This window comes from Tachyglossus aculeatus, chromosome 24, assembly GCF_015852505.1.
Source record: "Tachyglossus aculeatus isolate mTacAcu1 chromosome 24, mTacAcu1.pri, whole genome shotgun sequence".
Lineage (NCBI taxonomy): Eukaryota > Metazoa > Chordata > Mammalia > Monotremata > Tachyglossidae > Tachyglossus > Tachyglossus aculeatus.
This window is the reverse complement of record NC_052089.1, coordinates 28,637,564-28,649,540: the sequence shown is the minus strand read 5'-3', so window position 1 is coordinate 28,649,540 and position 11,977 is coordinate 28,637,564.

Sequence of the window (11,977 nt, the reverse complement as noted above, 5' to 3'; positions counted from 1 at the left end):
CCATCACTAAATACTGTCGGTCCCATCTTCGCGACATCGCTAAAATCCGCCCTTTCCTCTCTAACCCAACTGCTACCGTGTTTAATAATAATAATAATAATAATAATAATAATGGCATTTATTAAGAACTTACTACGTGCAAGGCACTGTTCTAAGCACTGGGGAGGCTACAAGGTGATCATGTTGTCCCACGGGGACGGCTCACAGTCTTCATCCCCATTTTACAGATGAGGTCACTAAGGCCCAGAGAAGTGAAGCGACTCGCCCAAAGTAACACAGCTGAGAAGTGGCGGAGTCGGGATTTGAACCCGTGACCACTGACTCTAAAGCCCGGGCCCTTTCCACTGAGCCATGCTGCTTCTCAAAAAAAAAAATGATGGCATTTATTAAGCACTTACTATGTGCAAGGCACTGTTCTAAGCGCTGGGGAGGCTACAAGGTGATCAGGTTGTCCCACAGTGGGGGGCTCACAGTCTTCATCCCCATTTTACAGATGTGGTCACTGAGGCACAGAGAAGTGAAGTGACTTGCCCGAAGTCACACAGCTGAGAAGTGGTGGAGCTGGGATTTGAACCCGTGACCACTGACTCCAAAGCCCGGGCCCTTTCCACTGAGCCATGCTGCTTCTCAAAAAAAAAAAATGATGGCATTTATTAAGCACTTATTTGCCATCATAATTATTATAGACTGTGAGCCCACTGTTGGGTAGGGACCGTCTATATATGTTGCCAACTTGTACTTCCCAAGCGCTTAGTACAGTGCTCTGCACACTGTAAGTGCTCAATAAATACAATTGAATGAATAAATGAATGAATTAAGCACATACTATGTGCAAATCACTGTTCTAAGCGCTGGAGGGACACGAGGTAAGCAGGTTGTCCCACGGGGGACTCACAGGCTTCATCCCCATTTTACAGATGAGGGAACGGAGGCCCGGAGAAATGAAGTGACTTGCCCAAAGTCACACAGCTGAGAAGTCAGCGTGGCTCAGTGGGAAAAGCCTGGGCTTTGGAGTCAGAGGTCATGGGTTCAAATCCCTACTCTGCCAAATGTCAGCTGTGTGACCTTGGGCAAGTCACTTAACTTCTCTGTGCCTCAGTTCCCTCATCTGTAAAAATGGGATTAAAACTGTGAGCCCCCCATGGGACAACCTGATCACCTTGTAACCTTCCCAGTGCTTAGAACAGTGCTTTGCACATAGTAAGCGCTGAACAAATACCATAAAAAAAAAAGTGGCGGAGCTGGGATTTGAACCCATGACCTCTGACTCCAAAGCCCGGGCCCTTTCCACTGAGCCATGCTGCTTCTCAAAAAAAAAATGATGGTATTTATTAAACACTTACTATGTGCAAATCACTGTTCTAAGAGCCGGAGGGGCACGATGTAAGCAGGTTGTCCCACGGGGGGCTCACAGGCTTCATCCCCATTTTCCAGATGAGGGAACTGAGGCTCAGAGAAGTGAAGTGACTTGCCCAAAGTCACACAGCAGACATGTGGCAGAGCTGGGATTCGAACCCATGACCTCTGTCTCCAAAGCCCGGGCTCTTTCCACTGAGCCACGCTGCTTCTCATTCATCCTATCCTGCCTTGATAACCGCATCGGCCTCCTTTCTGGCCTCCCCGCCTCCTGTCTCTCCCGCCTCCAGTCCAGATTTCACTCCGCCGCTCGGATCATTTTTCTACAAAAACGCTCGGGACGTGTCATCCCGCTCCTCAAAAAACTCCAGTGGTTACCCATCATTCATTCCATTGTATTTATTGAGCACTTACTGTGTGCAGAGCACTGTACTAAGCGCTTGGGAAGTACAAGTTGGCAACATCTAGAGACGGTCCCTACCCAACAGTGGGCTCACAGTCTAGAAGGGGGAGACAGACAACAAAACAAATGAACAAAATAAAATAAGTAGAATAAATAGAGAAGCGGCGTGGCTCAGTGGAAAGAGCCCGGGCTTTGGAGTCAGAGGTCATGGGTTCGAATTCCGCTCCGCCACATAAATCAATCAATCGTATTTATTGAGCGCCTACTGTGTGCAGAGCACTGTACTAGGCACTTGGGAAGTACTGTTTGACGTTGGGCAAGTCACTTAACTTTTCGGACCCTCAGTTACATCATCTGTAAAATGGGATGACTGTGAGCCCCACGCGGGACAACCTGATCACCTTGTATCCCCCCCAGCGCTTAGAACAGTGCTTTGCATGTAGTAAGCGCTTAACAAATGCCATCATCGTTACAAGTCCGAATCAAAAAACCACTCCCCACCACTGGCCTTAAAGCTCCCCACCACCTCGCCCCCTCCTACGTCATTCGTTCATTCAATCGTATTTATTGAGCGCTTACTGTGTGCAGAGCACTGTACTAGGCACTTGGGAAGTACTGTGTGATGTTGGGCAAGTCACTTAACTTCTCGGACCCTCAGTTACCTCATCTGTAAAATGGGGAGGATGACTGTGAGCCCCACGCGGGACAACCTGATCACCTTGCAACCTCCCCAGCGCTTAGAACAGTGCTTTGCACGTAGTAGGTGCTTAACAAATACCATCATCATTACAAGTCCGAATCAAAAAACAACTCCCCACCACTGGCTTTAAATATCCCCGCCACCTCTCCCCCTCCTACGTCATTCATTCATTCATTCAATCGTATTTATTGAGCGCTTACTGTGTGCAGAACACGTCACCTCGCTTCTCTCCTTCTCCATCCCAGCCCGCATGCTGCATTCGGGTGCCGCTAACCTCCTGAGAAGCACCGTGGCTCAGTGGAAAAGAGCCCAGGCTTTGGAGTCAGAGGTCATGGGTTCAAATCCCAGCTCTGCCAATTGTCAGCTGTGTGACTTTGGACAAGTCACTTCGCTTCTCTGGGCCTCAGTTCCCTCATCTGTCAAATGGGGATGAAGACTGTGAGCCCCACGTGGGACAACCTGATCACCCTGTAACCTCATCAGCGCTTAGAACAGTGTTTTGTACATAGTAAGCGCTTAACAAATAAAAAAAGAAGAACTTCACTTCTCTGGGCCTCAGTTCCCTCATCTGTCTAATGGGGATGAAGACCGTGAGCCCCACGTGGGCCAACCTGATCACCCTGTAACCTCCCCAGCGCTTAGAACAGTGCTTTGTACATAGTAACCGCTTAACAAATAAAAAAAAAAAGAACTTCACTTCTCTGGGCCTCAGTTCCCTCATCTGTAAAATGGGGATGAAGACTGTGAGTCCCACGTGGGACAACCTTATCACTTTGTAACCTCCCCAGCGCTTAGAACAGTGCTTTGTACATAGTAAGCGCTTAACAAATAAAAAAAAAAAGAACTTCACTTCTCTGGGCCTCAGTTCCCTCATCTGTAAAATGGGGATGAAGACTGCGAGCCCCACGTGGGCCAACCTGGTCACCTTGTAACCTCCCCAGCACTTAGAACAGTGCTTTGCACATAGTAAGCGCTTAACAAATAAAAAAAGGAAAGAAGAACTTCACTTCTCTGGGCCTCAATTCCCTCATCTGTCAAATGGGGATGAAGACTGTGAGCTCCACGTGGGCCAACCTGATCAACTTGTAACCTCCCCAGCGCTTAGAACAGTGCTTTGTACATAGTAAGCGCATAACAAATAAAAAAAGAAATAAAGAAGAACGTCACTTCTCTGGGCCTCAATTCCCTCATCTGTCAAATGGGGCTTAAGACTGTGAGCCCCACGTGGGCCAACCTGATCACCTTGTAACCTCCCCAGCGCTTTGAACAGTGTTTTGCACGTAGTAAGCACTTAATAAATGTCATTATTAATTAATTAATTAATCCCCATGGGAGATTAAGACTGTGAGCCCCATGTGGGACAACCTGATCACCTTGTAACCTCCCCAGCGCTTTGAACAGTGTTTTGCACATAGTAAGCGCTTAATAAATGCCATCATTATTATTAGCATTATTAACAAAGATAACTTTTTTTAAAAAAAAAAGCTCTAGGATATCAGGGATTGTGTCTGGTTATTCTGTTGTACTGAATTCTCCCAAGGGTTTAGCCCATGGGAGACTTCTAGACTGTGAGCCCACTGTTGGGTAGGGACCGTCTCTAAATGTTGCCGACTTGTACTTCCCAAGCGCTTAGTACAGTGCTCTGCACACAGTAAGCGCTCAATAAATACGATTGAATGAATGAATGAATGAATGAATGAATGAATGGGAAGCACCGAGTGTACACCGTTAATTGGTTGATTCGGTGTTAATCCCGATTTTACAGATGAGGTGACTGGAGTCCAGAGAGATGAGGTGACTTGCCCAAGGTCACAGAGCTGGGATTGGAACCCAGGTCCTTCTGACCCTCAGGCTCGTGCTCTATCCATTAAATAATAATAATAATAATAATAATTTTGGTATTTGTTCAGCGCTTACTATGTGCAAAGCACTGTTCTAAGCGCTGGGGAGGATACAAGGTGATCAGGTTGTCCCGTGTGGGGCTCACAATCTTAATCCCCATTTTACAGATGAAGTAACTGAGGCTCAGAGAAGTTACACAGAGACGTGGGGGAGCCGGGATTAGAACCCGTGACCTCTGACTCCCAAACCCGGGCTCTTCCCACTGAGCCACGCTGCTTTCCATTCCCAGATTATCTAGGCCTTTTCTCAGGATTAAAAACCCAAACCCATCCATTTTACAAGCTTTCCCAAAGCCAGATCGTTTTTCATGTTCCTCCCTCCCATTCATTCGTTCAATCGTATTTATTGAACGCTTACTGTGTGCAGAGCACTGGACTAAGCGCTTGGGAAGTCCAAGTTGGCAACATAGAGAGACGCTCCCTACCCAACAACGGGCTCACAGTCTAGAAAAGGGAGACAGACAACAAAACAAAACATGTGGACAGGGGTCAAACATCCATCCATTCATTCATTCATTCATTCAATCGTATTTATTGAGCGCTTACTGTGTGCAGAGCACTGGACTAAGTGCGTGGGAAGTACAAGTTGGTAACATATAGAGACGGTCCCTACCCATTCATTCAATCGTATTTATTGAGCGCTTACTGTGTGCAGAGCACTGGACTAAGCGCTTGGGAAGTACAAGTTGGCAACATATAGAGACGGTCCCTACTCTTCATTCATTCAATCGTATTTATTGAGCGCTTACTGTGTGCAGAGCACTGTACTAAGCGCTTGGGAAGTCCAATTTGGCAACATCTAGAGACGGTCCCTACCCAACAGCGGGCTCACAGTCTAGAAGGGGGAGACAGAGAACACAACAAAGCATATTCACAAAATAAAAGAAATAGAATGGTTATGTACAAGTAAAATAAATAAACAGATGGTTTTTCATGTTCCTCCCTCCCGTCCCCACAGCACCCTCTTTTAGACTGTGAGCCCACTGTTGGGTAGGGACCGTCTCTCTATGTTGCCAACTTGGACTTCCCAAGCACTTAGTCCAGTGCTCTGCACACAGTAAGCGCTCAATAAATACGATTGATTGATTGCTATGTGTACATCTATAATTTGTGTACGTATCTATAATTCCATTTACTTACGTTGATGCTATTGATGCCTGTCTACTTGTTTTGTTGTCTATCTCCCCACTCCTTCTAGACTGTGAGCCCCTTGTTGGATTGTCTCTATTTGTTGCCCAGTTGGACTTTCCCAGCGCTTCACGCAGTGCTCTGCGCACAGTAAGCGCTCAATAAATACGATTGATTGATTGCTATGTGTACATCTATAATTTGTGTACGCATCTATAATTCCATTTACTTACGTTGATGCTGTTGATGCCTGTCTACTTGTTTTGTTTTGTTGTCTATCTCCCCCCCACTTCTAGACTGTGAGCCCCTTGTTGGATTGTCTCTATTTGTTGCCGAGTTGGACTTTCCCAGCGCTTCACGCAGTGCTCTGCGCACAGTAAGCGCTCAATAAATTCGATTGATTGATTATGTGTACATCTATAATTTGTGTACGCATCTATAATTCCATTTACTTACGTTGATGCTATTGATGCCTGTCTACTTGTTTTGTTTTGTTGTCTATCTCCCCCCCTTCTAGACTGTAAGCCCCTTGTTGGATTGTCTCTATTTGTTGCCGAGTTGGACTTTCCCAGCGCTTCACGCAGTGCTGTGTGCACAGTAAGCGCTCAATAAATACGATTGATTGATTGCTATGTGTACATCTATAATTTGTGTACGTATCTATAATTCCATTTACTTACGTTGATGCTATTGATGCCTGTCTACTTGTTTTGTTTTGTTGTCTATCTCCCCCCCCCCCCCGTTCTAGACTGTGAGCCCCTTGTTGGCTTGTCTCTATTTGTTGCCGAGTTGGACTTTCCCAGCGCTTCACGCAGTGCTCTGCGCACAGTAAGCGCTCAATAAATACGATTGATTGATTGCTATGTGTACATCTATAATTTGTGTACGTATCTATAATTCCATTTACTTACGTTGATGCTATTGATGCCTGTCTACTTGTTTTGTCTTTTTGTCTATCTCCCCCCCTTCTAGACTGTGAGCCCCTCGTTGGGTAGGGATTATCTCTATTTGTTGCCGAGTTGGACTTTCCCAGCGCTTCACGCAGTGCGCTGCACACAGTAAGCGCTCAATAAATACGATTGATAGATTGATTGCTATGTGTACATCTATAATTTGTGGGCGTATCTATAATTCTATTTACTTACGTTGATGCTATTGATGCCTGTCTACTTGTTTTGTTCTGTTGTCTATCTCCCTCTCCCCTTCTAGACTGTGAGCCCCTCGTTGGGTAGGGATTGTCTCTATTTGTTGCCGAGTTGGACTTTCCCAGCGCTTCACGCAGTGCTCTGCACACAGTAAGCGCTCAATAAATACGATTGATTGATTGCTATGTGTACATCTATAATTTGTGTACGTATCTATAATTCCATTTACTTACGTTGATGCTATTGATGCCTGTCTACTTGTTTTGTTTTGTTGTCTATCTCCCCCCCTTCTAGACTGTGAGCCCCTCGTTGGGTAGGGATTATCTCTATTTGTTGCCGAGTTGGACTTTCCCAGCGCTTCACGCAGTGCTCTGCACACAGTAAGCGCTCAATAAATACGATTGATTGATTATGTGTACATCTATAATTTGTGTACGTATCTATAATTCTATTTACTTACGTTGATGCTATTGATGCCTGTCTACTTGTTTTGTTTTGTTGTCTATCTCCCCCCCTCCCTTCTAGACTGTGAGCCCCTCGTTGGGTAGGGATTGTCTCTATTTGTTGCCGAGTTGGACTTTCCCAGCGCTTCACGCAGTGCTCTGCACACAATAAGCGCTCAATAGATACGATTGATTGATTGCTATGTGTACATCTATAATTTGTGTACGTATCTATAATTCCATTTACTTACGTTGATGCTATTGTTGCCTGTCTACTTCTTTTGTTCTGTTGTCTATCTCCCCCCCCCCCACCTTCTAGACTGTGAGCCCCTTGTTGGATTGTCTCTATTTGTTGCCGAGTTGGACTTTCCCAGCGCTTCACGCAGTGCTCTGCGCACAGTAAGCGCTCAATAAATACGATTGATTGATTGCTATGTGTACATCTATAATTTGTATACATATCTATAATTCCATTTACTTACGTTGATGCTATTGATGCCTGTCTACTTGTTTTGTTCTGTTGTCTATCTCCCCCTCCCTTCTAGACTGTGAGCCCCTCGTTGGGTAGGGATTGTCTCTATTTGTTGCCCAGTTGGACTTTCCCAGCGCTTCACGCAGTGCTCTGCGCACAGTAAGCGCTCAATAAATACGAGCGAATGACTGGATCACGGGTCCGTCGTGGGCGGTCACCCCACTTCCCCCGCGAGCCGCCCGCCGTCGGGCCCGGGCCCGGCCCCAACGCGCCGCCGCCTCCTCCATCCTCCCTCCTGGACTTCTCCTTTTCGCCGTCCCCGGGCCCCGGGAGCCCCAGCCCCCAACCGCCTCCTCTTCCGCTTCCTCTGGCAACTCTCACTTCCCAGCCGCGCGGCCCGACTCATCAATCAATCAATCAATCAATCAATCAATCGTATTTGCCTCGGAAGGCCGCTGAGTTCTCCCCATCCTCAAGGCCCAATCTTCCCTCAAAACCCGGGCCCTTCATGGGGATTTTAGACTTTTAGACTGTAAGCCCACTGTTGGGTAGGGACCGTCTCTATATGTTGCCAACTTGGACTTCCCAAGCTTAGTACAGTGCTCCGCACACAGTAAGCACCCAAGAAATACGATTGATTGATTAAGACCGCGAGCCCCCCGTGGGACAACCTGATCACCTTGTATCCCCCCCAGCACTTAGATCAGTGCTTCGCACATAGTAAGCGCTTAACAAATGTCATTATTATCCTACTTATTGACTCTGTTGCGGTCTACCCTCCCAAGGCCTTAGTGCAGCCCTCTGCACGCCATAGGTGCTCAATAATGGAGAAGGAAGTCACTTCTCTTCTCTGAGCCTCAGTGACCTCATCTGGAAAATGGGGGTGAAGACCGCGAGCCCCACATAGGACAATCTGATCACCTTATATCCCCCCCAGTGCTTAGATCAGTGCTTTGCACATAGTAAGCGCTTAACAAATGTCATTATTATCATATTTATTGACTCTGTTATGGTCTACCCTCCCAAGGCCTTAGTGCAGCCCTCTGCACGCCGTAGGTGCTCAATAATGGAGAAGCAGGTCACTTCTCTTCTCTGAGCCTCAGTGACCTCATCTGGAAAATGGGGGTGAAGACCGCGAGCCCCACATAGGACAATCTGATCACCTTATATCCCCCCCAGTGCTTAGATCAGTGCTTTGCACATAGTAAGCGCTTAACAAATGTCATTATTATCATATTTATTGACTCTGTTATGGTCTACCCTCCCAAGGCCTTAGTGCAGCCCTCTGCACGCCGTAGGTGCTCAATAATGGAGAAGCAGGTCACTTCTCTTCTCTGAGCCTCAGTGACCTCATCTGGAAAATGGGGGTGAAGACCGCGAGCCCCACATAGGACAATCTGATCACCTTATATCCCCCCCAGTGCTTAGATCAGTGCTTTGCACATAGTAAGCGCTTAACAAATGTCATTATTATCATATTTATTGACTCTGTTATGGTCTACCCTCCCAAGGCCTTAGTGCAGCCCTCTGCACGCCGTAGGTGCTCAATAATGGAGAAGCAGGTCACTTCTCTTCTCTGAGCCTCAGTGACCTCATCTGGAAAATGGGGGTGAAGACCGCGAGCCCCACATGGGACAACCTCATCACCTTGTATCCCCCCCGCAGCGCTTAGATCAGTGCTTTGCACATAGTAAGCGCTTACCACACGTCATTATTACCATTATTATTATCCTGTTTATTGACTCTGTTTCAGTCTACCCTCCCAAGGCCTTAGTGCAGCCCTCCGCACGCCGTAGGTGCTCAATAATGGAGAAGGAAGTCACTTCTCTTCTCTGAGCCTCAGTGACCTCATCTGGAAAACGGGGGTGAAGACCACGAGCCCCACATGGGACAACCTGATCACCTTGTATCGCCCCAGCGTTTAGATCAGTGCTTCGCACATAGTAAGCACTTAACAAATGTCATTATTATCATATTTATTGACTCTGTTATAGTCTACCCTCCCAAGGCCTTAGTGCAGCCCTCTGCACAATGTAGGCGCTCAATAACGGAGAGGCAACGAAGCTTAGAGAAGCAGCGTGGCTCAGTGGAAAGAGCCCGGGTTTAGGAGTCAGAGGTGGTGGGTTCTAATCCTCGCTCTGCCACGTCTGCTGTGTGATCTTGGGAAGGTCACTTCACTTCTCTGGGCCTCGGTGACCTCATCTGGAAAATGGGGATGAAGACCGTGAGCCCCACATGGGACAACCTGATCACCTTGTATCCCCCCCAGTGCTTAGATCAGTGCTTCGCACATAGTAAGCGTTTAACAAATGTCGTTATTATTATTATTATTATCCTATTTATTGACTCTGTTACGGTCTACCCTCCCAAGGCCTTAGTGCAGCCCTCTGCACACTGTAGGTGCTCAATAATGGAGAAGCAACGAAACTTAGAGAAGCAGCGTAGCTCAGTGGAAAGAGCCCGGGTTTACGAATCAGAGGTGGTGGGTTCTAATCCTCGCTCTGCCACGTCTGCTGTGTGCTCTTGGGCAGGTCACTTCACTTCTCTGGGCCTCGGTGACCTCATCTGGAAAACGGGGATGAAGACCGCGAGCCCCACATGGGACAACCTGATCACCTTGTATCCCCCCAGAGCTTAGATCAGTGCTTCTCACATAGTAAGCGTTTAACAAATGTCATTATTATTATTATTATCATTATTATTATTATTATTATTATTATTATCCTATTTATTGACTCTGTTACGGTCTACCCTCCCAAGGCCTTAGCGCAGCCCCCTGCACACCGTAGGCGCTCAATAATGGAGAAGCAACGAAGCTTAGAGAAGCAGCGTGGCTCAGTGGAAAGAGCCCGGGTTTACGAATCAGAGGTGGTGAGTTCTAATCTTCGTTCTGCCACATCTGCCGTGTGATCTCGGGCAAGTCATTTCTCTTCTCTGAGCCTCAGTGACCCCATCTGGAAAATGGGGGTGAAGACCACAAGCCCCACATGGGACAACCTGATAGACAACAATAATTTATCCTTGTCTTTCTGCTCTCACTACCAATTAATTAATCAGTCAATGGTATTTATTGAGCGCTTACTACGTGCAGAGCACTGTACTGAGTACTTGAGAGAGTAAAATAAAACAGAATTAGCAGACACGTTCCCTGTCCAGAACAATCTTAGTCTTGAGGGGGAGATGGTTATTAATATAATATAAATCAGTAACTTATTCTTATCTTTCCTCCTGCTCTCACTCAATCATTTTCATCTGCCCGTCTTCTCCATTGATTATAAACTCCTTGAGGGCAGAGAACACGTCTCTTCTTCTAATTATTATTATTATAATGGGAACTGCTAGGTGCTTACTATGTGCCACGCATTTTTCTAAGCACAGGGTTAGATACGCGGTTGGACACGTTCCCTGTCATTCACTCATTCAATGGTATTTATTGAGCGCTTCCTGTGTGCAGAGCACTGTACTAAGCGCTTGGGGAGTACAAGTTGGCAACCTATAGAGACGGCCTCTACCCGTCAGCGGGCTCACCGTCTTCATCCCCATTTTACAAATGAAGTAACCGAGGCCCGGAGAAGTGAGGTAAGTGACTTGCCCAAAGTCACGCGGGATTGGAACCCATGACCTCTGACACCAAAGCCTGGGCTCTTTCCACTGAGCCACGCTGCTTCTCTATTGCCTGTTTTGCTGTCGTCTCCCCCCTTTTAGACTGTGAGCCCACTGTGGGCAAGGAGGGTCTCTCTTTTTTGCTGAATTGTCCTTCCCAAGCGCTTAGTACAGTGCTTTGCACACAATAAGCGCTCAATAAATACGATTAAATGAATGAATGAATGAGGCCTGTTACATGTTTTGCTGCCTGTCTCCCCCCTTCTAGACTGTGAGCCTGCTGTGGGCAGGGATGGTCTCTTTTGTTGCTGAATTGGCCGTCCCAAGCGCTTAGTACAGTGCTCTGCACACAATAAGTGCTCAATAAATATGATTAAATGAATGAATGAATGAGGCCTGTTACATGTTTTGCTGTCTGTCTCCCCCCTTCTAGACTGTGAGCCCACTGTGGGCAAGGAGGGTCTCTCTTTTTTGCTGAATTGTCCTTCCCAAGTACTTAGCACAGTGCTCTGCACACAATAAGCGCTCAATAAATACGATTAAATGAATGAATGATGCCTTTTACATGTTTTGCTGTCTGTCTCCCCCCTTCTAGACTGTGAGCCCGCTGTGGGCAGGGATGGTCTCTCTTTGTTGCTGAATTGTCCTTCCCAAGCGCTTAGTACAGTGCTCTGCACACAATAAGTGCTCAATAAATACGATTAAATGAATGAATGAATGAGGCCTGTTACATGTTTTGCTGTCTGTCTCCCTCCTTCTAGACTGTGAGCCCATTGTGGGCAGGGAGGGTCTCTCCTTGTTGCTAAATTGTCCTTCCCAAGTGCTT